This window comes from Cervus canadensis, chromosome 5 (assembly GCF_019320065.1).
Source record: "Cervus canadensis isolate Bull #8, Minnesota chromosome 5, ASM1932006v1, whole genome shotgun sequence".
Classification (NCBI taxonomy): Eukaryota; Metazoa; Chordata; class Mammalia; order Artiodactyla; family Cervidae; genus Cervus; species Cervus canadensis.
In genome coordinates, this window is record NC_057390.1 from 38,591,898 (window position 1) to 38,617,151 (window position 25,254).

Sequence of the window (25,254 nt, forward strand, 5' to 3'; positions counted from 1 at the left end):
ATAGTAGATCTGACATTAAACTTGTTCACATAGCATGGATCTAATGGGTCCGGGTTCATGCTGAATCAGTGGTTAGGTATTATAAATACCCTTTCCAATTTTAAGGGGTACTAAAGAAATGCCAAAAAAAATAGTGCAATGAAATATTTAATGATACATTTAATGAAAAAAAATTTACCTACACGTGTGTGTACATATATATACACACATATAAATACATAAATGTATATGTATACATATATGTTCATATGTTGATAACATTTACACTTAAGGAAACAGGTGGTAATAGAAATGCAGAGCATCATCTGAGGATGGGAAAGATATCCTGTAAGTAATAAGCCTTAATTTGAGGTTTGTAAGATAATGTTTCCTTGAATGAAGCTGAGTAAGGGAATGTTTGAAGTAGTGGGGAACTTCTAGCTTAATGTATACAGATCATAATGAAAAAAAAATGGGGGCTTTTTGGTTGTGTAATTTAGAAACTGTTGGCAGAAATTAATGTGGGGTGACCAAAAAGGAAAGAGAGTAATTTAATAGTTACATCTCAGTTAATAGTACTCTTCTAGTTGTCAACCTGACAGCTGAAATACCTGTAGAAAAACTGAGACAAATCTTCTTAAGCATCTGACCATCATCATGGAAGAATGATATGTAAAGTCTAAACAAGGTGCATCTCGAGTTTAAACAGGATGCATCTAACTGTATTCTCCTACCATTCAGCCTCCTTACTTCCTGCAGGTATCCTGTGTAAATTAAAGTAGGGTATTTGGACTTGGTTTATTTACCATTTATATCCGTTACAAAATTTTTTCTTAGATTGATACTGAGAGTTGACAAATGAGAATATGTAGGGAAAAATAGGAATGAACTCAGTAGTTCCACAAACGCCTTTTTGAAACAAAGTCTACATAATTTCTTTCTCCATTAAAATTCACAACATGAAAGCCAATTTTTGTTTTCTTAATAACAGATGAAAATTGTTTTTTAAGGTCTTTACATGCCAGCATATCACCTTTTCCCTGGTCTAATACTAAGTGACAGCCCCGTATTCAGCAATTTTAAACCAGGTCTTCGATTTACTGCAGACATGTCGAAATTTGTGATAAGTGAAATAGATATTTAATGACACCTAATGTGTAGTGATACAGCATACTATAGGTGGTTTGGCTTAGAAAAGACTTGCAAACATTATGCCACCAAAGCAGAGAGCTGAAAGCTTAGCATAATTTCTTTCCATAAGATATTCAGCTGCAGAAAGATTTCATAACAAAAAGATCAAGAAAATAATACATTCACTTGAGAACGTGAAAATTACCTCGGAACTTACCTTGCTATTTGCATTCCATCTTGGACATGCCAAGGTGTTTGGAACTTAAGTTTTACTCTTTCTGTTTAGTGAAGGTTCCAAGGTTTCAAGAGAATAAATACTTATTTCTGAGCAAGCATACTTCTGAATTTAAAAAAGAATACACAATTATTCTAAATAATCATCAGAATATGAATATATCTATCAACATTCTAACACTATGTGTATATAACTCTATGATAAAATATCCTTCATTTTATGTAGCTAATAGATTTGTTATCTTTAGATCAAAATATGTATATGTATATACACATGCATATATTAGAAAAATACAATAAATAAAACACGAAAAATCACTAATGATGTGTTCCCTCTGAGACTTTGATTTATCTATAAACCTATATAAAAAATAAGGTATATATATTTCTTATATCTTACTATATACATATCTTATTTATATACGTATCTTATTTTTTCCTATGGATTGAATTTTCAAATATTTAGGAGACTCTAACACAGACTTACAGCAGCCTCTACCCTTAAAGAACAGTCTTATTTTATATAGACAGCATCGTTCTAGAGGGGGAAAATATAAGTGAAACAGTGGGAGAGGAAAGGAGCATCTGCCCAGCAGGTTAGATCCGCTACAAATATGCTGACAAATAACAGCACAAGGGGTCTCAGAAAAGGAAGAAATAGACAGCAAAAGAGTTAAGCAGTGACAGATCTGTTTTCATCAAACAGAAATAAATCTATAATTGATTCAATTGAGAATGATAGTTAGATCAGAAAAACTTGCAGAAACAGACTGTATTTATTGAGAGGAAAGTTTTTATCTTATTCAATTAAGATTAAAAGGCCTGAGTATGACCCCACTCACACCAGCGGACAAATCATCAAAACAGAAAATTAATAAGGAAACACAAGTCTTAAATGATACATTAGGTGAGATAGATCTCATTTATATCTTTAGGACATTCCATCCAAATGCAGAAGAATACACCTTCTGGAGTGCACATGGAACATTCTCCAGTATAGACCACATCTTGAGTCACAAATCAAACCTCAGTAAATTTAAGAAAATTGAAATCATACCAAGCATCTTCTCTGACCACAACGCTATGAGACTAGAAATCAAATACAAAAAAAAAAAACCTGTAAGAAACACAAACACATGGAGATTAAACAATACATTTCTAAATAGCCAACAGGTTAGTGAAGAAATCAAAAGGGAAATCAAACAATTTCGAGAAACAAATGACAACAAAAACATGACAACTCAAAATCTATGGAATGCAGCAAAAGTAGTTCTAAGCAGGAAGCTTAAAGCAATAAATCCTACCTCAAGAAACAAGAAAAACATCAAATGAACAATCTAACTTTACACCTAAAACAACTGGAAAACAAGAACAACAACAACAACAAAAATTAGTACAAGTAAAGAAATTAGAAAGATGAGAGCAGAAATAAATAAAATAGAAATGAAAGAAACAATAGTAAAGATTAATAAAACCAAAAGCTGGTTCTTTAAGAAGATAAACAAAATTGATAAGCCTTTAGCCAGACTCATCAAGAAAAAAAAAAAAGAGAGAAGAATCAAATCAACAAAATTATAAATGAAAAAGGAGAGGTTACAACAGACAATGCAGAAATACAAAGGATTATAAGAGACTATTATGAACAACTAGATGGCAATAAAACGGAAAGTTCAATCTTCCAAGACTGAACCAGGAAGAAATAGAAATTATGAGCAACCCAATTACAAGCACTGAAATTGAAGGTGGGATCAAAAATCTCCCAAAAAACAAAAGCCTAGGACCAGATGGCTTCACAGAATTCTATCAAACATTTAGAGAAGAGCTAATGCCTATCCTTCTAAAACTCTTTCAAAAAACTGCAGAGGAAGGAACACTTCCAAAATCATTCTACAAGGCCACCATCACCCTGATACCAAAACCAAACAAAGACAACACAGAAAAAGAAAACTATAGGCCAATATCACTGATGAACATAGATGCAAAAATCCTCAACAAAATTTTATCAAACAGAATTTAGAAACACATCAAAAATCTAATACACCATGATCAAGTTGGGTTTATTCCAGGAATGCAAGGATTCTTCAACATACACAAATCAGTCAATGTGATACACCATATCAACAAATTGAAACATAAAAACCATACGACCATCTCAATAGATGCAGAAAAAGCCTTTGACAAAATTGAGTACCCATTTATGATTAAAACTTTTCAAAAGATGCCATATGTGATAAGCTTACAGCAAGCATTATTCTTAATGGTGAAAAACTGAAAGCATTCCCCCTAAGATCAAGAACAAGACAAGGGTGTCCACTTTCACCACTACTATTCAGCATAGTTCTGGAAGTCCTAGCTACAGCAATCAGAGAAGAAAAAGAACTAAAAGGAATCCAGATCAGAAAAGAAGTAAAGCTCTCACTGTTGGCAGATGACATGATACTGTACATAGAAAACCCTAAAGGAAGTATCAAAAAATTACTAGAGCTAATCAGTGAATTTAGCAATGTTGCAGGATACAAAATCAATACACAGATATCACTTGCATTTCTGTATACTAACAATGAAAAAATTAGAGAAATTAAGGAATCAATCCCATTCACCATTGCAACAAAAAGAATTAAATATCTAGGAACAAACGTACCTTAGGAGATAAAACAGCTGTACACAGAAAATTGTAAGACACTGATGAAAGAAATCAAAGATGACATAAACAGATGGAGAGATATTCGTTCCTGCGTAGGAAGAATCCATATTGTGAAAATGACTATACTAAAAATGCAATCTACGGATTCAATGCGATCCCTGTCAAATTACCAATGGCATTTTTCACAGAACTAGGACAAAAAATTTCACAATTCATATGGAAACACATAAGACCCCAAATAGCCAAAGAAGTCTTGAGAAAGAAGAATGGAACTGGAGGAATCAACCTTCCTGACTTCAGGTTATACTACAAAGCTACAGTCATCAAGACAGTATGGTACTGGCACAAAAACAGAAATATAGACCAATGGAACAAGACAGAAAGCCCAGAAATAAACCCATGCACCTATGGATATCTTATTTTTCACAAAGGAGGCAATATACAATGGGGTAAAGATAGCCTCTTCAATAAATGGTTCTGGGAAAACTGGACAGCTACATGTAAAAGAATGAAGTTAGAACACTTCCTGACACTGTACACAAAGATAAACTCAAAATGGATTAAAGACCTAAGTGTAAGACCAGAAACTACAAAACTCTTAGAGGAAAACATAGGCAGAACACTCAATGACATAAATCAAAGCAAGGTCCTCTATGACCCACCTTCTACAGTAACAGAAATAAAAACAAAAGTAAACAAGTGGGACCTGATTAAACTTAAAAGCTTTTGCACAGCAAAGGAAACTATAAGCAAGGTGAAAAGACAACCCTCAGAATGGGAGAAAATAATAGCAAATGAAACAAGTGGCAAAGGATTAATTTCCAAAATATACAAGCAGTTCATACAACTCAATACCAAAAAAACAAACAACCCAATCAATAAGTTGGAAAAAGACCTAAACAGACATTTCTCCAAAGAAGACATACAGATGGCTAACAAACACATGAAAGATGTTCAACATCACTCAATATTAGAGAAATGCAAATCAAAACCACAATGAGATATCACCTCACACTGGTCAGAATGGATGTTATCAAAAAGTCTACAAACAATAAATGCTGGATAGGGTGTAGAGAAAAAGGAACACTCTTGCACTGTTGATGGAAATGTAAATTGATACAGCCACTATGGAAGACTGTATGGAGATTCCTTAAAAAAAAACTAGGAATAAAACCACTGTATGACCCAGCAATCCTATTCCTAGGCATAGACCCTGAGGAAACCATGGTTGAAAAAGATACATGTATCCCACTGTTCATTGTAGCACTATTTACAATAGCTAGAACATGGAAGCAACCTAGATGTCCATGGACAGATGAATGGATAAAGAAATTGTGGTACATATACACAATGGAATATTACTCAGCCACAAAAATGCATGTGAGTCAGTTCTGATGAGGTGGATGGACCTAGAACCTATTATACACAGTGAAGTGAGTCAGAAAGAGACTCACTTATATAAATATTCTAACACATATATATGGAATCTAGAAAAATGATACTGAAGAATTTATTTACAGGGCATCAGTGGAGAAACAGACATAGAGAATAGACTTATGGACATGGGGAGAGGGGAGGAGAGGGTGAGATGCATGAAAAGAGTAACATGGAAACTTATATTACCATATGTAAAACAGATAGCCAATGGGAATCTGCTGTATGGCTCAGGAAACTCAAACAGGGGCTTGTATCCATCTAGAGGCGTGGGATGGGGAGGGAGATGGGAGGGAGGTTCATAAGGGAGGGGATATATGTATACCTATGGCTGATTCATGTTGAGGTTTGACAAAAAAAACAAAATTCTATAAAGCAACTATCCTTCAGCAAAAAAATAAATTTAAAAAACTAAGAAAAGAAAAGAAAAAAAGACCTGAGTATGTACAGATTTACTATGCATGGGAATTAGGAAGGGTTTTCTCTTCTTTCCCCACCTTTTAAAGAAGGTGGCAGGGGGTGGGATGGGCAGAAATGAAAGGAAGAAGGCAGAGAAGATGAAGATGGAGCTAGGAGATTGCAGAATATCACATTATTGTTTGAAATCCTATCTATAATTTCTCCTCTACAGCACTCCCTGCCCACCTGTCTTCAACAGAGACTATGAGAAGACACAATATTAACTGTGAATGAGTTTCCTGTGGAAACCAGTGAAAGCAATGTGATCTAAGTCCAAGTGGTTCAGGATAAAAATGGAACACAGCTGAAGACAGCATAATGAAGTAAGATGTAGAATCTCAGAGAAAGCAAGCAGAAGACTTCTGGACTCCCACAGAGCAATGATCACAGGCTTAAGTCAAATTTAACTGAAACACCAAGGGACAGAGTGGCCCTAGTTGAATGTAGGCTATGCATTTATATTGATTCATACCCTATGTTGGTCATCAACCATATCTCCTTTGCCATTAACATACTATTATTGACTTCATAATGTTATTATGAAGTATTATAGGTTTTACATCCAACCCTTTCTATTTATTTCCAGTTTTTTTTTAATAAAATAGTATTTGTACATAAATTAGGCAAAAAAGTCTCTCTCACTGGGATGGAGAGAATGACTAATCTTGGGTTGAAAAATGTTTATAAGTCACAGTGATATACCTTGACAATTCTCTTTGAGATAATTTGTATTAATTTCCACTGTCACCAGAAGAATATAAATGTATCTATTTCATTATACCATTGCTAACATTAGTATATCTTAATAGTATTTTACTTTTTAACATTAAAAATATTGTCTATAAAGATATATTCAAGGTGCTTTAGAACAGTTTCAACCCTCTTTTTAACTGGGAATTTAGAAGTTATCAAAGCAAACCTATTAATACAAAGCAGACAAAACTGATCATTTGCACCAGGAAGTGGTCATTAGTTAGGATTAAGACATATCCATTTGTCGTTGTTTAGTCACTAAGCTGTGTCCGACTCTGCAACCTCATGAACTACATGTAGCCCACTAGGCTTACTCTGTACGTGGAACTGTCCAGGCAAGAATGCTGGAGTGGGTTGCCATTTCCTTCTCCAGGGGATCTTCCCAACCTAGGGATCAAACTTGCGCCTCCTGCATTGCAGGCCGATTTTTTACCTCTGAACCTCCAGGGAAGACTAAGGCATATCCATTACTTTCGACTTATATGAATGAGTTTCATATCCTTCTGAAAGAAAAGAGAGACTCAGCAGAGGTCCCAAAAGGAGACTGAGCTGGGGAAAACATGGTTTCCTATAAACGAGATGCAATGCAATATCAAAAAAGCCATGTGGCCATCCCAGGGACTAAGCTGAGACGAACATAACAAACAGTTGAGCAGACAGTTAATAACAATGCAGATCATGCAAGTCAAAAAGGAAAACATTCTTCCAGGTGTCATTTGCTTTAGAAGTCACCTTTAAGGAGACCAAAGAGGGAAAGGAAAATAAGTAATTCTAAAGTTAGGCAGCCTGGAAAAATAAACTATGGGGAACATGTTCTTCTGTTCTAGGGAGTGAGATTAAAACCAGAAAATGTCACATGAGAGCTACTGGAGGAGCCATAGGCAATACTGATCACTGTTGCCCTAGTAGTTCCAGCCAGATCAGCAATGGGGCTTAAAATAGTGGTCCCATGGAGGAGAAGTTGTAGGTTCTCAGTACAGTGATAAATGGGACTACTTCTGGCCCATGGAGCATCTTTCTATCCATGTAATTCTCTCCCAAACTGCTTATCCAACAAGAGATGGAAATCAGACAGGATGTGGACCTCCTTCCAAGGTTTAATTAGCTTGGATAAAGCCAAGTTCACATGGTAATAAACCTCCAGATGTCTGCCACAAAAGCTACATAAGAGATTGTAACACATAAATTATAAAAAATCAATACATTTTGGAGAGTGCAGAATTCTATTTTCAAATTCTATACAACTTTGAAGATAATCCTTGTTGTAATGCCCAAAGCAAAGAAACAAAGAGGAAAAATATTCACTTTGCATACACTACTGGCAGGATACCAGACAGTTTAGATTACAGAACAGAGAAGAGACCAGAAGAGGGAATGATGAGGGAAAATATTCATTTTCTTTAGACTGAGGACACCCAAGATGTTGCCTGTTTTTTTTCAGTGGTAGGGCAGGGTAAATAGCAGCAGCTTACTCACTTCTTACATGTTCCCGGAGACCTCAACAGAAAGCAAGAAACCTGAAAAGCAGAGAGATCTTAAAGAGAATATATCTTCTCAGATCAGACCAATTCCTCCATCTTAGTTTTTTGTGTTTAAGGATGAGGTTAGAGCATCCCATTTTGCACAGAAGTAAACTTCCCTCATTTTCAAGGCTCAGGTTTGAGGATCTGATGAGGGAGAGATCAAATTCTTGTTGACAGATGTGTGTAGGCGCTAGTGTTATCAACCAACACATGCAAAAAAAAAAAAGAGAGAGAGAGACAGGTGCTCTAAGTATACTCTTTTTTCCTAATTTATATCTCAGTTCAGTTTAGTTCAGTCACTCAGTTGTGTCTGACTCTGTGACCCCACAGACTGCAGCATGTCAGGCTTCCCTGTCCATCACCAGCTCCCAGAGCCTGCTCAAATTCATGTCCATCAAGTTGGTGATGCCATCCAAACATTTATATCTACTTTACATTATTTTTGCAAAATTTAACCAACTTATATCTATTCTGCATTATCGTTGTATCTGGAACTTATTTTTAATTACTCTTACATCCTAAGACATGAAGAGATACAGAGAATTTTCATTTTTACTAGCCATTGAATATTCCCTATACAGTTGAAGCTAAGAATGGTAATATGTGTATCCATTAAAGAGAATGCATTATTTCCAAAGGGTTAACCTCATATTCCATAAATAAATTTGCCAGTGTACAAACTTTGCCAGTGTACAAAAGCAGAGACATTTCTTTGCCAACAAAGTTCCATCTAATCAAAGCTATGATTTTTCCAGTAGTCATGTATAGATGTGAGAGTTGAACCGCAAAGAAAGCTGAGCACTAAAGAATTGATGCTTTTGAACTGCAGTGTTGGAGAAGACTCTTGAGAGTCCCTTGGACTGCAAGGAGATCCAACCAGTCAATCCTAAAAGAAATCAGTCCTGAATATTCATTGGAAGGACTGATGCTGAAGCTCCAATACTTTGGCCACCTGATGTGAAGAACTGACTCATTGGAAAACATCCTGATGCTGGGAAAGATTGAAGGCAAGAGGAGAAGGGGACAACACAGGATGGGATGGTTGGATGGCATCACGACTTGATGGACATGAGTTTGAGCATGCTCTGGGAGTTGGTAATGGACAGGGAAGCCTGACTGAACTAACTAACCTCATATTCCATAAATAAGTTTGCTAGTGAAAAAATGCTTCTAAACACACCAAGATGGCATTTCTCCCTCTTTTTCTAATATATGCCCTCTGACAGGGAACACATGGGCCCTTACTCCCTAATGTCTTGATCAAATACACTTTGATAAGATTAGAATACACTGCTGAAGGACATTATTCTTCTAACGATAGATAAGCACATGGGCAACTCATAGCAGTGCAGTCAGCCTTTTTCCTTACGAATATTTGAGAGCCACTGAAACTCTACAACCAAACTGACAGCTTAAAAACATTATGAATTTGCAGGATAAGAGGTATTTTAGTTAGTTAGTTAGTTCAGTCACTCAGTCGTGTCCGACTCTTTGCGGCCCCATGAATCACAGCACGCCAGGCCTCCCTGTCCATCACAGACTCCCAGAGTTTACTCAAACTCATGCCCATCAAGTCGGTGATGCCATCCAGCCATCTCATCCTCTGTCATCCCCTTCTCCTCCTGCCCCTAATCCCTCCAAGCATCAGGGTCTTTTCCAATGAGTCAACTCTTCGCGTGAGGTGGCCAAAGTATTGGAGTTTCAGCTTCAGCATCAGTCCTTGCAATGAACACCCAGGACTTATATCCTTCAGGATGGTTACCTCAGGACAAAGTTACAATATCTGCTTCTCCTTCATTTTGCTTAATCACTGATTGTCTCTTCTCATTCACATATCTCTGATTAGATTTCAACAAAATAAGTTCAGTTAGGAGTTACAAACATTTCATTGCTATTCATTCTTTAGTGCTATACTGACAAAACAGAAAAACTACTCCTTAACATCGTATGGGAATTTTCTCTCCCAGTGACACATGTGACCACAAAGACTGACTGAAGAGTGTCTCTTTACTGCTGAACACACATGAAAACACATCATCGGGTTCATGGATCTGGGTATTTTTCCTCAAGCTTATTCCTGTTTGTAATCCTGCTTATGAGAGTCTTTAAAATGCTTGAAATTTTTGTCCCCAAAGGCTTCTTTCTGCTGGTAACTGGTGGCGACACCTTCCTGGCTAGTCTGTTGCAAGCTCAGTGGCTTAGTCAAGTCTGACTGTGACTCCATGGACTGCAACCCACCAGCCTGCTCTGTCCAGGGAATTATTGAGGCCAGGATACTGGAGTGGGTTACTATCTTCCTGACCCAGGGATAAAACCCACATCTCCTGCATTGACAGGCAGATTCTTTACCACTGACATACCTGGGAAGCCCATGTTTCCAGAAAGGCCATTTTTTTTTTCTGAGAAAAAAAATACATTGAGCTCAGTGATGTTGAGTTCTGCTCAAGTTCTCAGCACTTACTATCCATCCAGTTTAGTATTTGAGCTTGATCACTGTGGCTACACATACCCACTATATGACTCTTATAATTATTATCATTTATCTGCCTTTCAAGATCACTACCTTTATGCATGTGGATAAAGTCAAATTATTGAATATAAATTTTATTCTTTTATTCAGTAAGCATCCATTATGCATCCTTTAGGGCCCTGCTATTCTTTAGGTCCTGAGGATATAATCTCTGCCTCCACAAACCTTATGTTCTAAAATCAGAGAGTGAAAAATGATAAGGGCAAAATATGGTAAGGATTAGAGAGTAATGAGAGAGAAGCAAGAAGCCTGATGTGGAGGGAAATAGAAGGAAAGTAGGTCAGAAAGGTAGTCTGGATCTTGTGTATGTTGGAACCAGCTCAAGTTATTGCATGAATTTCAGAAATTTCGTGAGCCTATTGTTGAACCATTGGTAACTTAAAAATCACCTACGGTGGGAACGTTTACCTAGAAATCAGCAAAGGCTACACATCAAGACTCCCTTCCCTGAGAGAGCCAATTGTTAAATATTTGTCTACACAGCAGCTGCCTAGAGCATAAGGTTTCATAGGTATGATAATGTACTGAGATTACAAATTTGGTGGAAAACTATGGGAGAGATGTATGCATGTCAGTAAATAATCTCTCTGGCTAAGGCATTAAGAAAAGATGGTGGTGTGGCAAGAGTGAGAGCATAGAAACCTTTAAGAATGCTTTTTGCAGTTATTACTGAAAATTACCCACTGAATAAACCAGAATTTATGAATCTTCCAGTTATTCATAAATGAGACATCCTGAGCAGATTTATATGACCTAAATCAGAGTTGTCTGAAAACAGACCTTTGGTATTAATGGCATGACTCCAAGAAATCCATGGCCTTGGATGGCTAAGAAACACTCAAACTTCTCTTTTCAAGGTACTGGAGTATCTTGCTGTTGTTAGTGGACATTGCTGGCCCACTGATAAACTCTGGGTCACAAAGCAGTTGTTTTAAATGTATATTTACTCCTAACGAAGTTTTAAAGTACATCAATGCTACATTTGTCCTAAAACTCTCAAAGGAAATGCTCAGACATTCATAAAATTGAGACAAGATAAAGGAAAAACAAGGAGTTTTTGAATTTTCTGAAGTTACCTGTAAGCTCTCATATTTTTCTTCCTGAACTTCTTTGGGTAAAGAGAAATGGAGAAAAGGAGGATGAAATTGAATATAACCATGTTTCAAAAATTTCTAAATCTAGACTCTGGGGATGGGAGCCATCCAAAGAATCAAAGAAATTCCTCCTCTTAAAGAATTCCTCAGGCATCAGTGGTATAAGATTAAAAGACCCTCTGTCTAATGTAGTGGTCATATTACTATTAGATGCGATCCATATGTCTTAGCTAAATATGTCAAGCTTACAGGTTACCTGTGATTATTGGTAATATGTTGCTATTTGTTTTGTTTTGCTTTTCTGTTAATACAGAGAAATCAGTCAGGGTACTGACATCTTTCTGGAAGAAAGATACTATGCTTTTTTCTTATATTTAAACCTTTTGACTGAAGTATATTTATACATAGAGATCAATGATTATTCATCTGCTGTAACTAGCATTAAAGTCAAGAATATTATCAGCATCTCAGTAAGCTCCACATTATGCTCTCTCTGTCATTCCCTTTGCAAAACTAATCATTCTCCTAGCTTATACCACTTCACATCATATTATTATATACCAATACGTCCTTCATCCTCATTGCTTTGTAATAATCCACTGTAAGAATACACCAAGAGAATTTAATCCACTATACTGTTTATTGACATGTGGGTTACTTCCTATATTTACCTTTACAAGTAATACTGCTGTGAACACTCTATTAAATGTCTTTTCAGGAACAAATATACATATTTCCTTTGGACATATCTAGAAGTGGAGTTGATGTGTCAGATTGTATGCACGTTCCACTTTGCTATATATTGTCATGTAGATTTCAAGAATATTTTCACCATTTACACACCACAGTTGTGTTAAAGAAATTCCAGTTGCTCTATATCCTAGCCAATATTTGGTATTATCAATCCGTTAATTTTAATGCTATTCTGGTGTGTAAATAATGATGTTTCGCCATTTATATTTTTGTTTCCTGATTATTGACAAGCAGTTGCTTCTGTATTTATTGACTAGGTATATATCTTCCTTTGTAAGTGCCACTGAAGTCTTTTGACCATTTTTCTTTTGAGTGATCTTTTTTAATTGATTTGTTGATTTGTGCAAGCTCTTCATTTTGTCCAGTGTGATATGTTTTTTCATTATTTTAGTTATGTCATTTGATTTTAAAAGTTCTTCATTTTTAATTCAGTACACTTTTTTCTTAATAGCTATTATTTCTGTGTCCAGTTTAAGAAACCGTTGTATATCTCAAGGTCATGAAGATGCTCAACTAGGTTTTCTCATAGAAGTTTACTGATTTTTCTTTCACATCTAGATTGGTGATCCAACTAGAATTCACCCTTGTTTATGAAGTGAAGTACAGGGCCAAGGTAAATTTTCTCCTGTATAATTATCTAACTTTCCTAGGGCCATTTACTGAAAAGAACATTCTTTTCCTACTTCACAGCCTTTACCGTAGATCAGTGAACACACGTGTATGAGTCTGTTTCCGGCTAAAACACTGTGCTGATTGATTGTCTCCTGGCTTCCAGTGTTTCCGTGTGATTCCTTCTTCTCCAGCATCTTAACCTAAATAGCTCCAAGTAAATGTTTGTCATATTTCGTCCCAATCCTCCAGCTCATTTCAAAAGACGCATTGTCTGCCATAAGCATGAATGTGCCCAAACCAGAAGTCCACGAAGTTATCATTATTCACTTAGGTTAAAAACTGAGCCCTTGAGGAACTTAGAAGTAATACTGTGATTGCTAGAAAATTCACACTGTGACAACTCAGAAAGGATACAACCTGAGCTTCCAAGTTTACTTCTAATTCCTTGTGTAGTACCATAATTAATGTATGTTTGCACTTATAAAAAAATCAAGTAAAATTTGTTAAAAATAAAATTAAATTAATACAATTTCTTTATTCATTTATCAGGGATACCAAAATAAATTAAAGGTTAATTTTTTAAGATATTGAATAAAATTAAGAATTTCAAATTCACTTAGTAAAGAGGTGTTATTTCTGAGATATCTAAGTGTATTTCAGGAATAAGACTGACTTCAAGCATCACAGCAATGTAAGAAATATTAATTTGGAAGTATAGAATTAACCAAAGTAGCACTTTGAAGTTACTTGATGTTATAAAATCTGGAGCCAATTTAGAACTATGCACAGTGATCAAATCTTGGCTCCTGACTTTCAAAAAAATACAATTATATATAGTTGAAACCCACTAGCCTCAACCTAGATGCCCATCAGCAGACGAATGGATAAGGAAGCTGTGGTACATATACACCATGGAATATTACTCAGCCATTAAAAAGAATTCATTTGAATCAGTTCTAATGAGATGGATGAAACTGGAGCCCATTATACAGAGTGAAGTAAGCCAGAAAGATAAAGAACATTACAGTATACTAACACATATATATGGAATTTAGAAAGATGGTAATGATAACCCTATATGCAAAACAGAAAAAGAGACACAGATGTACACAACAGACTTTTGGACTCTGTGGGAGAAGGCGAGGGTGGGATGTATCAAGAAAACAGCATCGAAACATGTATAGTATCTAGGGTGAAACAGATCACCAGCCCAGGTTGGATGCATGAAACAAGTGCTCGGGCCTGGTGCACTGGGAAGACCCAGAGGAATCGGGTGGAGAGGGAGGTGGGAGGGGGGATCAGGATGGGGAATACATGTAAATCCATGGCTGAGTCAATGTATGACAAAACCCACTACAATACTGTAAAGTAATTAGCCTCCAACTAATAAAAATAAACGGGAAAAAAAAAAACTGTATGTAATAGTTGGGATCCCAATAGGAAATAAGTGGTGCACTTAAATGATAATAAATCAAGGCCAGGTTACTTACAAAGGCTCTCTGTGGGTACAGAGAGCCAGAAGATAGTGCAATCACCTACGATTAGTGGCCCTAAAGCTGCTGTGACCCTTTGGACATAAAGAGAAAAACAAACCACAACCAGAACCAAAGGAAGAGAGGTGTATAGAGAAGGCCACCTTGAGAAGAAGTCATCTTAGTTTGAAGGGGGAAAAGAAGACTTCAAATACTCTAAAAACCTGTATCAGAGAACTAAATCTGGTTCTAAAGCCTTAAATTCTGCTTTAAATGTTTCAGGAAAAAGCCTTTAGCATTACATCATAATTCTTTCCAAATAAGGGAAACCAAGCCAAGAAAACTCTGTAGGGAGAGAGTTTTCTCTGCTTGGAAATAAATACCCAGAAACCCTGACCTGAAACTCCCTGTCTCTCTCCAGGCCCCTATTGACCAAACCCAACCAGAGGTCGGAGGGCATGGGAAACCACTGTTGAAGTCCATACAGATCGATCTCTCTCCAGATGCGAAGCAAAGTAGGATAGAGAGGGAGACGTGTGGGAGTTCAGTTCAGTTCAGTCGCTCAGTCATGTCTGACTGTAACCCCATGAACCACAGCACACCAGGCCTCCCTGTCCATCACCAACTCCCAGAGTTTACTCAAACTCATGTCCATTGAGTCAGTGATGCCATCCAACCATCTCATCCTCTGTCGTCCCCTTCTCCTCCTGCCCTCAATCTTTCCCATCATCAGAGTCTTTTCAAATGAGTCAGCTCTTTGAATCAGGTGGCCAAAGTACTGGAGTTTCAGCTTCAACCTCAGTCCTTCCAATGAACACCCAGGGCTGATCTCCTTTAGGTTGGACTGGTGTGGGAGAGATCTAAGCAAAAGCGATTTGGAATTTTAACTTTGCTATCATATCTGTACCTTTTTGACTCTCCTGTGAGTTTAATTATTATGTGTTAAAATGTAATTTGAAATCAATTAGACTTTGGGCATTTAAGCAGATTAGGTTCAGATAGATGATAAGTGTTTAACTCTACAGTAAAAATAAATGTATATTTTGTGCATGTAAGAAAGAGATCTGGAATGAGTTTTAAGGAGGAGGCAAGGGACATAGATCCTTCAGAAAGATTCCTCAGAAGGTTCTTTTACAACAGTTATGGAAATAAAAGGGCATAATTAGTTCATCTGGGAACATTTTTGAATCCTTTAAAAACCATTTGGCATTGATATTCTCTATAAGGAAAACTAGATTAAAGAAAGCAGTAATTAAAATAGAGAGCTTTAGCTATACTTAATGGAGATGTTCTTTACTGAAATGCTAGGAATAATATTGGCTTGAAGCATTATGGTGATTTAAGAAATAAGAAGTAGGGAAGCACAGAGCCGGCTAAGGTGGAATATTTATAGACAGGTTTTGGATGTAAATCAAAACTCTACCAGGAACATTTAGAAAGGAATGGGTAGTTTATTAGGTAAAGGATCAATCTACAACTGTGAGTCAATTGAAAGTTAATAGCAACTTTGTTAAAGGTCACAGATAAATGGCTACTGTAGTTTTAATGAATATTTTATTCATGTCACCTTTAAATTAGTTACATTTGGAAAGAGTAATGATGTAATGCCAAAGGCTCCTTCCTGGAACATTAAAAGCAAGATTTAATTTTAAGGTTTTAGTACCAGTTATAGTTTTCGATACAAGGTTTTGAGGTATTTGGAGTCTTTTTTTTTTTCTTTTTAACATTTATTACATATTAGAATTATTCTTTAAATATTTATGTTTTACACAAATAATGTAACAGAAAGAGCAGAGAATTTACGATAAGATAGAACTCATTTTGAACCTGAACTTCATCAGTTATTACCGGAGCAAAATTAAAGAAACTCATTTAAACCGTTTCTTTGAGCCTCAGTTTCCTGAGAAATGGGAAATAACTCAAATTTTTAAGCATTAAGATAAACTTTTTAATTAATACATTTACCCTCTCCAGTTTTGTCTCTGTAAGAACAGAGCTTCTTTTCTGTGGTTCAATAGCCAGGAAGTCTAATAAAATAAAGAGATAGACCCAGAGAATTTTCCCTGTAAACACTATGATACTAAGCATTACTGAATTGAAGCCCATGGATTAGGAGGGCCAGTTTTAGTAGAGAGTGATAGCCAGAGAGAAATGATAGCTTATAGTGATCTCCAAAGAAGAAGATTTAGCTTTGGGACCAAGGACCAGGCTTGATCCCTCAAGAGCTTTTGTGTAGCAGAGTTTTATTAAAGTGAAAAAGGGATAGAGAAAGCTTTTGACATAGACCCCAGGAGGGGGACAGAGAGTGCCCCCCTTGCTAGTGTTAGCAAGAAAGTTACATACTTTTTAATTAATTATTACAATAAATCAAAGCATGTCTCAAGTTTGTGAAAATTTTACCAGACTCACTCCCACAAGTTACATTTTAGGATAACAGAATTAGAATTTAACAATAGAAAGATCCTACCAGACCAGCTCCCATAATATACATTCTAAAATATCAGGATTAGTCAGAAGGTTTTCAGGAAGGAGAAACTGTCCTCAAGCAGGATACATTGTTGTTATATAATCCCTAGTACAGAGTTTAAACTGAGTTGTTTGTCATGTAGTCACTAGTTTCAGGCTTAAAGAAAAAAAAAGAAAAGTTTTATGTGACTAAGAGTAAGGAATGTAGAGGGAAAAAAAAGTTTGTCCTTTCTTCCTTCTTGAGAATTCCAGACCCCTATCTCCTCCTCGAGAACCCCACACCCTTCTCTCCTCACGGATCCTCGGACTTCTTATCACCCTTCCTAGGAATCAACTGTCTCAGAAACTGCAGGTAGCATTTCTAAATGAGACTTTCAGACATTAAGGGGAAGGAGCCTAGAGAGAAGAGGCTTGGACCTGTGTAAGTCAGGTATCAGGTATGAGAAAACCAAAAAAGATGAGGTAAAGGGAACTAGGTCGATGGAACGAGAATAGATTGGGGAATCCAATGTATTCAAGTGCATAGAGGACATGTGTCTTGGGTTACTTTTATAGGAAAGATGAGCAGTCACATTGTGCAGTGTCTGTTAGGTTTTGTGGGCCCCTGAAAGCATTATTCCTGCTATAAAAAGATGCCCCAAAGAGTCATGAAAATGTAGAATATTTTGATTGCCTTCCTTAGTCATCAGAGACTGAAGCTTTATTAGAAAAAGCTTGTAAGGCATTCTGAGATCAGATAATATTAGATAATATTAAATTATTTAGTAATTGAAAATTCTCATGTTAGCTGTCCACATTTGTACACTGCCCTTTAAATGAAATTGGTAAATGCCTTTTAAAAAGTAACTTTTCAAATTAAATATAAACTAAATAACTGCTTGACTACTTGAAAAACAGACCCAGTTACATCATTTTTTATGGCTGAGTAGTATTCCATTGGCTATGTACACTAAATCTTCCTTATCCATTCATTCATAGATGAGCACTTCAGTTACTTCCACAACTTGGCTATTGTAAATAATGTTACAATGAACATAGGTGTGCATACATCTTTTCAAATTAGTATTTTCATATTCTTTGTATAAACATTTTGAAGTGAGATAGCTGAATACTATCATAGTTATATTCTTAATTTTTTAAGGATATTCTATACTGTCTTCTACAGTGGCTGTACCAATTTACATTCCCACCAACAATACATGAGAGCTCCCTTTTCTCCACATCCTCACCAATACCTATTATTTCCTGTCTTCTTGATAACAATCATTCTGGCAAATATGAGGTGATATCTCATTGTGGTTTTGATGTGCACTTCCCTAATAATTAGTAATATTGAACATCTTCTCATGTGCCCATTGGCCATCTGCATATCTTCTTTGGGAAAATGTCTATTCAGTTCTACCTATTTTTTAAGTGGTTTTGTTGTTAGTTGTCTGAGTTCTTTGTATATTTTTGGATATTAATCCTTTTAGTTGGACACATCATTTTCAAATATCTTCTCTCATTTAGTAGATTGTTTTTCTTTGTTTCAGTGATGGTTTCCTTTGATGGGCGTAGATTTTTAATTTGATGTAATCCCATTTGTTTATTTTTGCTTCTGTTTCTCTTGCCTGTGGGGACATATCTAGAAAAATATTGCTAAGATCAATGTCAAAAAGCATACCACTTATGTTTTTGTCCAGAAGTTATATGGTTTTAGGTCTTACATTCAAGTCTTCAATCCATTTTTAGTTAATTTTTGTGCGAGACAGTGGTCTAGTTTCATTTTTTGGTATCTGGCTGTCAAGTTTTCCAAGCATCATTTATTGAAGAGATGATCCTTTCTCCACTGTATTTTCCTTGTCCCTTTATCATTAATTAATTGTATATATAAATATGGGTTTACTTCCAGAACCTCCATTGTGTTCCATTGATCTAACTCATCTATGTGTCAGTTTGACTGCCCAAATCATGTCATTTTGATTACAATAACTTCATAACACAGTTTAACATCAGACAGCATGACACCCAGTTTTGTTCTTTTTTCCATGATTGATTTAGCTATTCAGGTTCTGTTGTGGTTCCATCTAAATTTTAGAGTATTTTGTTCTATTTCTGTAAAAAATGTTCTTGGAAAGTTGGTAGACAATGCATTGAATCTGCAGATTGCCTTAGGTAACATGGACATTTTGACAATGTTAATTCTTTCAACCCACAAATATGGGATATCTTTCATCTCTTGGTGCCTTCTTCAATTTCTTTCAGTACATTTTCAGGGTATAGGTCTTTCACATCTTTGATTAAACATATTCCTAGGTATCTTATTTTTTACAGTGATTGGTATATTGGATCTTTTCTTAAATTTATTTTATATTGGTTTTGTATCTTGCAACTTTAATTGTATAGTTTTTCCATTAGTTTTGCAAATAGTGACAGTTTACTTCAGTTCAGCTTACTTTAGTTCAGTCATTCAGCCGTGTCTGACTCTTTGCGACCCCACAGACTAAGGCACATCAGGCTTATCTATCTATCTATCTATCACCAACTCCCGGAGCTTTCTCAAAGTCATGTCCATCGAGCTGGTGATTCCATCCAACCACCTCATTCTCTGTCATCACCTTCTCCTCCTGCCTTCAATCTTTCCCAGCATCAGGGTCTTTTCAAATGACTCAGTTCTTCACATCAGGTGACCAAAGTATTGGAGCTTTAGCATCAGTCCTTCCAATGAATATTCTGGACTGATTTCCTTCAGGATTGACTGGTTGGATCTCCTTACAGTCCAAGAGACTCTCAAGAGTCTTCCCCTCCACCACAGTTCAAAAGCATCAATCCTTTGGCACTCTGCTTTCTTTATAGTCCAACTCTCACATCCATACATGACTACTGGAAAAACCATAGCCTTGACTAAACTGACCTTTGTTGGCAAAGTAATGTCTCTGTTTGTCAATATGCTGTCTGGGTTGGTCATAGCTTTCCTTCCAAGGAGCAAGAGTCTTTTAATTTCATGGTTGCAGTCACCATCTGCAAGTGACTTTGGAGCCCAAGAAAATAAAGTCTGTCACTGTTTCCATTGTTTCCCCAACTATTTGCCATGAAGTGATGGGACCAGATGCCATGATCTTAGTTTTCTGAATGTTGAGTTTTAAGCCAGCTTTTTCACTCTCCTCTTTCACTTTCATCAAGAGGCTCTTCAGTTTTACTTACTCCTTTCCAATTTTATGCTCCCTTTAATTCTTTTTATTGCCTAGTTGCACTGGCTAGGACTTCCAATACTATGCTAAATAAGAATAACAAGAGTGAGTCTCCTTGTCTTGTTCCTGATCTTAGAGGGATAGCTTTCAAATGTGTACCATTGATTATAACGTTAGATGTGGGTTTGTCATATATGGTCTTTACAAGTGTGGTGGTACATCCCCTATATATCTACTTTATTGATAGTTTTTAATCACAAATAAGTGTTGAATATTGTCAAATGATTTTACTCTATCTATTGAGATGATCTTATGTTTTTATCCTTCATTTGTTAATATGGTATTTCTCATGTTCATTGATTTGTGGATTTTAAGCCATCTTTTCATTCCTGAGATAAATCTCATTTGGTCATGATGTATTGTTGAATGTTACTTGCTAATATAATAAAATACTAGGATTTTTGTATTTATATTCCCTCAGATAAATTGGTCTATAATTTTGTTTTTGTGATGTCTTTGATATCAGAGTGATTTTGGCCTCAGAAAGTGAGTTAGGAAATGCTCAACCTCTTCGATTTCGTGGGATAGTTTGAGAAGGACAGGCATTAAATCTGCTTTGAGTGTTTGGTAGAATTCACCTGTGAAGCTGTCTAGTACTGAACTTTCATTGTGGGGAAGCTTTTTGATTACTGTCTTAATTTCTGTATTAGTGATTGTTCTATCCAGATTTTCTATTTCTTCATGATTCAGTTCTAAAAGATTGTATGATTCTAAGAATCTGTTCATATTTTCTAAGCTGTCTTATCTGTTGGTATATAGCTGTTTATAATATTTTTATAATCCTCTGTATTTCCATGGTATGCACTGTTATTTCTCCTCCTTGATTCTTGATTATATTTATTAGGGTCTTCTCTGTTTTTAGTGAGGCTAGCTAACAGTTTGTCATTTTTTTTTTTTTTTATCTTTTCAAAGTACCAGCTCTTGGTTTCATTGATATCTTCTATTATCTTTTTATTCTTTATTTATTTATGCTCTGGTCTTTATTATTTCCTTCTTTCTACTAACTCTGTGCTTAATTTTTTGCTATTTTTTTCTTGTTACTTTAGGTGTAAGGTTATATTATTTGAGAGTTTTCTCATTTTTTGAAGTAGGTCTTTATTCCTGTGAACATCCTTTAGTTCTGCATTTTCTATATCTCATAGATTTTGTTATGTTGTATTCTCATGTTCATTTGTTTCAGATAATTTTTTATTGTTCTGATTTCTTCAATGACTCTGTAGCTGTTCAGCAGGATACTGTTCAATCTCAACATATTTATGATTTTTTTTCAGTTTTATTCTTATAGTTGATTTCTAGTTTCATACCATTTTGACCAGAAAATATGTTTAATATGATTGCAATCTTCTTAAAATTTTTAAGACTGTGTCCAAACCTATGTTTGGACTATATCCTTGAGACAGTTCTATGTGCATTTGAGAAGAATGTGTATTCTTCTGCATTTAGATGGAATGTCCTGTACAAAATTATCAAATCCATCTGGTCTGTTTCATTTAAGACCACCATTTCTTTGTTGATCTTTTGGTTGGATGATATATCCACTGATTTAAGTGGGCTATTAAAATTCTTTACTATTATTGTGCTACAGTCCATTTCTCCCTTTAGGTATTCTAATAGCTACTTTATGTATTACCATGTTCTTATGCAGGTGCATATATGTTAACCAATGTTATGTCTTCTTGATGAATTGACCCCTTTATATTCTGTCCATTTTGACTTGTTATCTTTTTTTGGCTTGAAGTATATTTTGTCTGACATTAAGTATGCTTGGAATATCACTTTTCATCCCTTCCATCCCTTTTAGACTATATTTGTCTTAAGAGATGATGTGTGTCTTTTAGAGGTAACATAGTTGGGTCTTGTTTTTCAATCCATCCAGCCACACTCTCTATCTTTTGACTGATTAATTTAATCCAAGTACATTTAGGGGGATTACTTAAAACTTATTACAGCTATTCTGTATTTTATTTTCTGGTTTCTCTATAGCTCCAATATTTCTTTTTCCTTACATTTCTGTCTGTCATTTTGGTCTGGTGGTTTTCTCTGATATTTTTCTGTTTCCTCTTTTGTTATGGTTCATGCCTCTGATCTATGTTTATGTTTCATAGTTACCTTTCGGTCTGAATAAAAATCTCAGATAAAATATTTCCTTTTCTGTTGATAGTATCTTATCTTCATTTACCAAATGAGTTCCATTCTTTTCTTTTCTCCTTGTATGTAATTGTTGTTTCAAATTATTTCCTTTTATGTTCTGAGTTTTATACAAAACTGAAATTGCTATAGTTATTTTTCTGCTTTCTTTTTCTCTTTCTTTAACCTTTATGCTATAATAAAGTATTGAAAACTCATTCTGACAAAGAGTTGCAATTTTCACTCAAAATTCAGTGTAGCTTTTGCCTTTCTTTTTTTCCTAGTAAAAGAGCTCCTTTCAACATTTCTCAGGTGGTAAAGAATCTGCCTTCAATGCAGGAGACCCGGGTTCAATTCCCGGGTTGGGAAGATACCCTGGGGAAGGCAATGCCAACCCACTCCAGTATTCTTGCCTGGAGAATCCCATGGACAGAGGAGCCTGGCAGGCTATAGCCCATGGGGTTGCAAAGAGTCGGACATAACTTAGCAACTAAACCACCATCACCACCATTTCTTATAAGGCAGGTGTAGTATTTATGAACTCCTTCAGATTTTGCTGATTTGGGAAAGTATTTCTCCATCATATCTAAATGATAATATTGCTGGATAGAGTACTCTTGGGTGACAATTTGTATATTTCAATATTTTGAAAATGCTATTCTACTTCCTCCTGATATGTAGGGTTTCTGCTGAGGAATCTATTTATAGCCTAATGGAGATTCCTTTGTAGGTTACCATCCTTTTTCCCCTTGCTGTCTTTAAAATGTTTTCTTTGTTTTTGACTTTAGGCAATTTTAGGATTATGTGTCTTGGAGAAGGTCTTTTTACATTGAAGTAATTACATGTTCTCTTAGACTCACAGACTTATATACTCAGTTTCTTCTCCAAGTTTGGGAAGTTCTCAGCTGTTATTTCTTTGGATAAACTCTCTCCTTCCTTCTCCCTCTCTTTTTTTTTTTCTGGGATACCTATTAACTTAATATTTCCCTTTCTAAAAGAATCGAGTAGCTCTCATAGAACCTCCTCATCTTTAAGTATCTTATTTGTTTTCCCCTTCTATTTGTATCATTTCCAGATTTTCATCTTCAAGCTCACTAATCCTCTGTTCTGTATGGCCGGATCGATTTCCAATACTTTCTAATGCATTCTTCATTTTGTTTACTAAATTCTTCAGCTCCAGAATTTCTGTTTGCTTTTCTTCAGAGTTTCAATCTCTTTATTTAAATACTTCTCTTCATTAGTTTTATTTCTGAGCTCACTGAATTGCCTTTCTAAGTTTCCTTGTAGCTCACTGAATTCTCTGTCAGTTATATAGCAGTATTCTATGACTTCAAGCTCGATTTCTGAAGAACTGTCATCTTCTTTATGTGGAATAGTATTTCTGTAGTTCTTTACAGTACTTGGGTGAATTTTCCACTGTTGCATTTGGAAGTTAATGACCAGGATAGAAGTTACCCTTTCATCTGTTTTCCTGTGAGTGAGGTCACTCAGTCATGTCCGACTCTTTGTGACCCCATGGACTGTAGCCTACAAGGCTCCCCTGTCCATGGAATTTTCCAGTCAAGAGTACTGGAGTGAGTTGCCATTGCCTTCTCCAGGGGATCTTCCCAACTCAGGGATCGAACCCGTGTCTCCTGCATTGCAGGCAGACACTTTACCATCTGAGCCACCAGGGAAGCCCTAGGTGGTAATATAACACAAACTTTTTGTTTCTCTAACCTGAGTTGCCTCTGGTTACATTTGAGAGTTAGCATTTCTCAGTTTCTGCCATCTCCGTAAAAGTATGGCTCCAAGTCTTTATTATCTCTCCTTGTGCCTCTGGTGGCCCTGCTGCTCTGCTTCTGCCAGAGCCCCTGTCATCACTGGAATAGTGGAGTCCTCCCTCCACCTGGGATCCCCTGAGTCACAGGCTTCACTGCCTCGAGGGAAGAGGAAGGACAGGTAGGGAGGTAGGGCCCAGGCCCGTCTGCCACCTCTGCCCTGTTACCTGTGGTCATGGATGCTGCTGCACTTGGGAGGCCAGAGCCGTGATAGGCCTCCTCTCCGCTACTGGGTTCTCTGAAGCTGTGGGCTCAGCTGTTGTGGTCCCAGGGCCAGGGTTGCAGGCATTGACTCTTCTGTTCTCTCAGTTCTGCTTCCTCGATGTGTTCCAATTAGCCCAGCTTTGGATGCACTGATGTAACAGGAGGGAAAGAACAGGCCACAACTTTTGAAAGAATGACATAGCCCAAGGACCCAACATAAACCGATTAGAATCAAATTGGCCAAGATGGCAGACAAGACTAGACCTTGATCTTCAATCAGCAAGTGAAATGACACACCCAGAGGTGCCGTGATAGTTCCAAGGCACTGTTAAAAGATCAAGGAGTGGGCGAGGGCTGTGTGCTCATCTTCTCCTGTGAGAACTCCAAAAATACAACTTGCTGCTGAACAACCACCAACTGGAGAATGCTGGCAAAGGAGAAGCTCCAGCAAGATGGTAGGAGGGGCGAAATCACGTTTAGAATCAAACGCTTTACCCACCAGAGATGCTCAGAGAGCTCAAACAAATCATGTCCCTCTCATTAGCATATGAAATTACCCAGCTTATAAAAATTAACCATGCCAAATTTCGTGGCTTCACTTGCCCTCTGCAGTGGCCCACACTCTATCTGTGGAGGGTGCTTCTCTCTGAATCTGAATAAATCCACTTCTTACCTATCACTTTGTCTCTCACTGAATTCTTTCTCCGATGATTCATCAAGAACCCGAGCTTCATTAGGTCCTGAAAGCAGGTACTGTGGGTTTTGGCTGGGTTTGAGCCCCAGCCATGT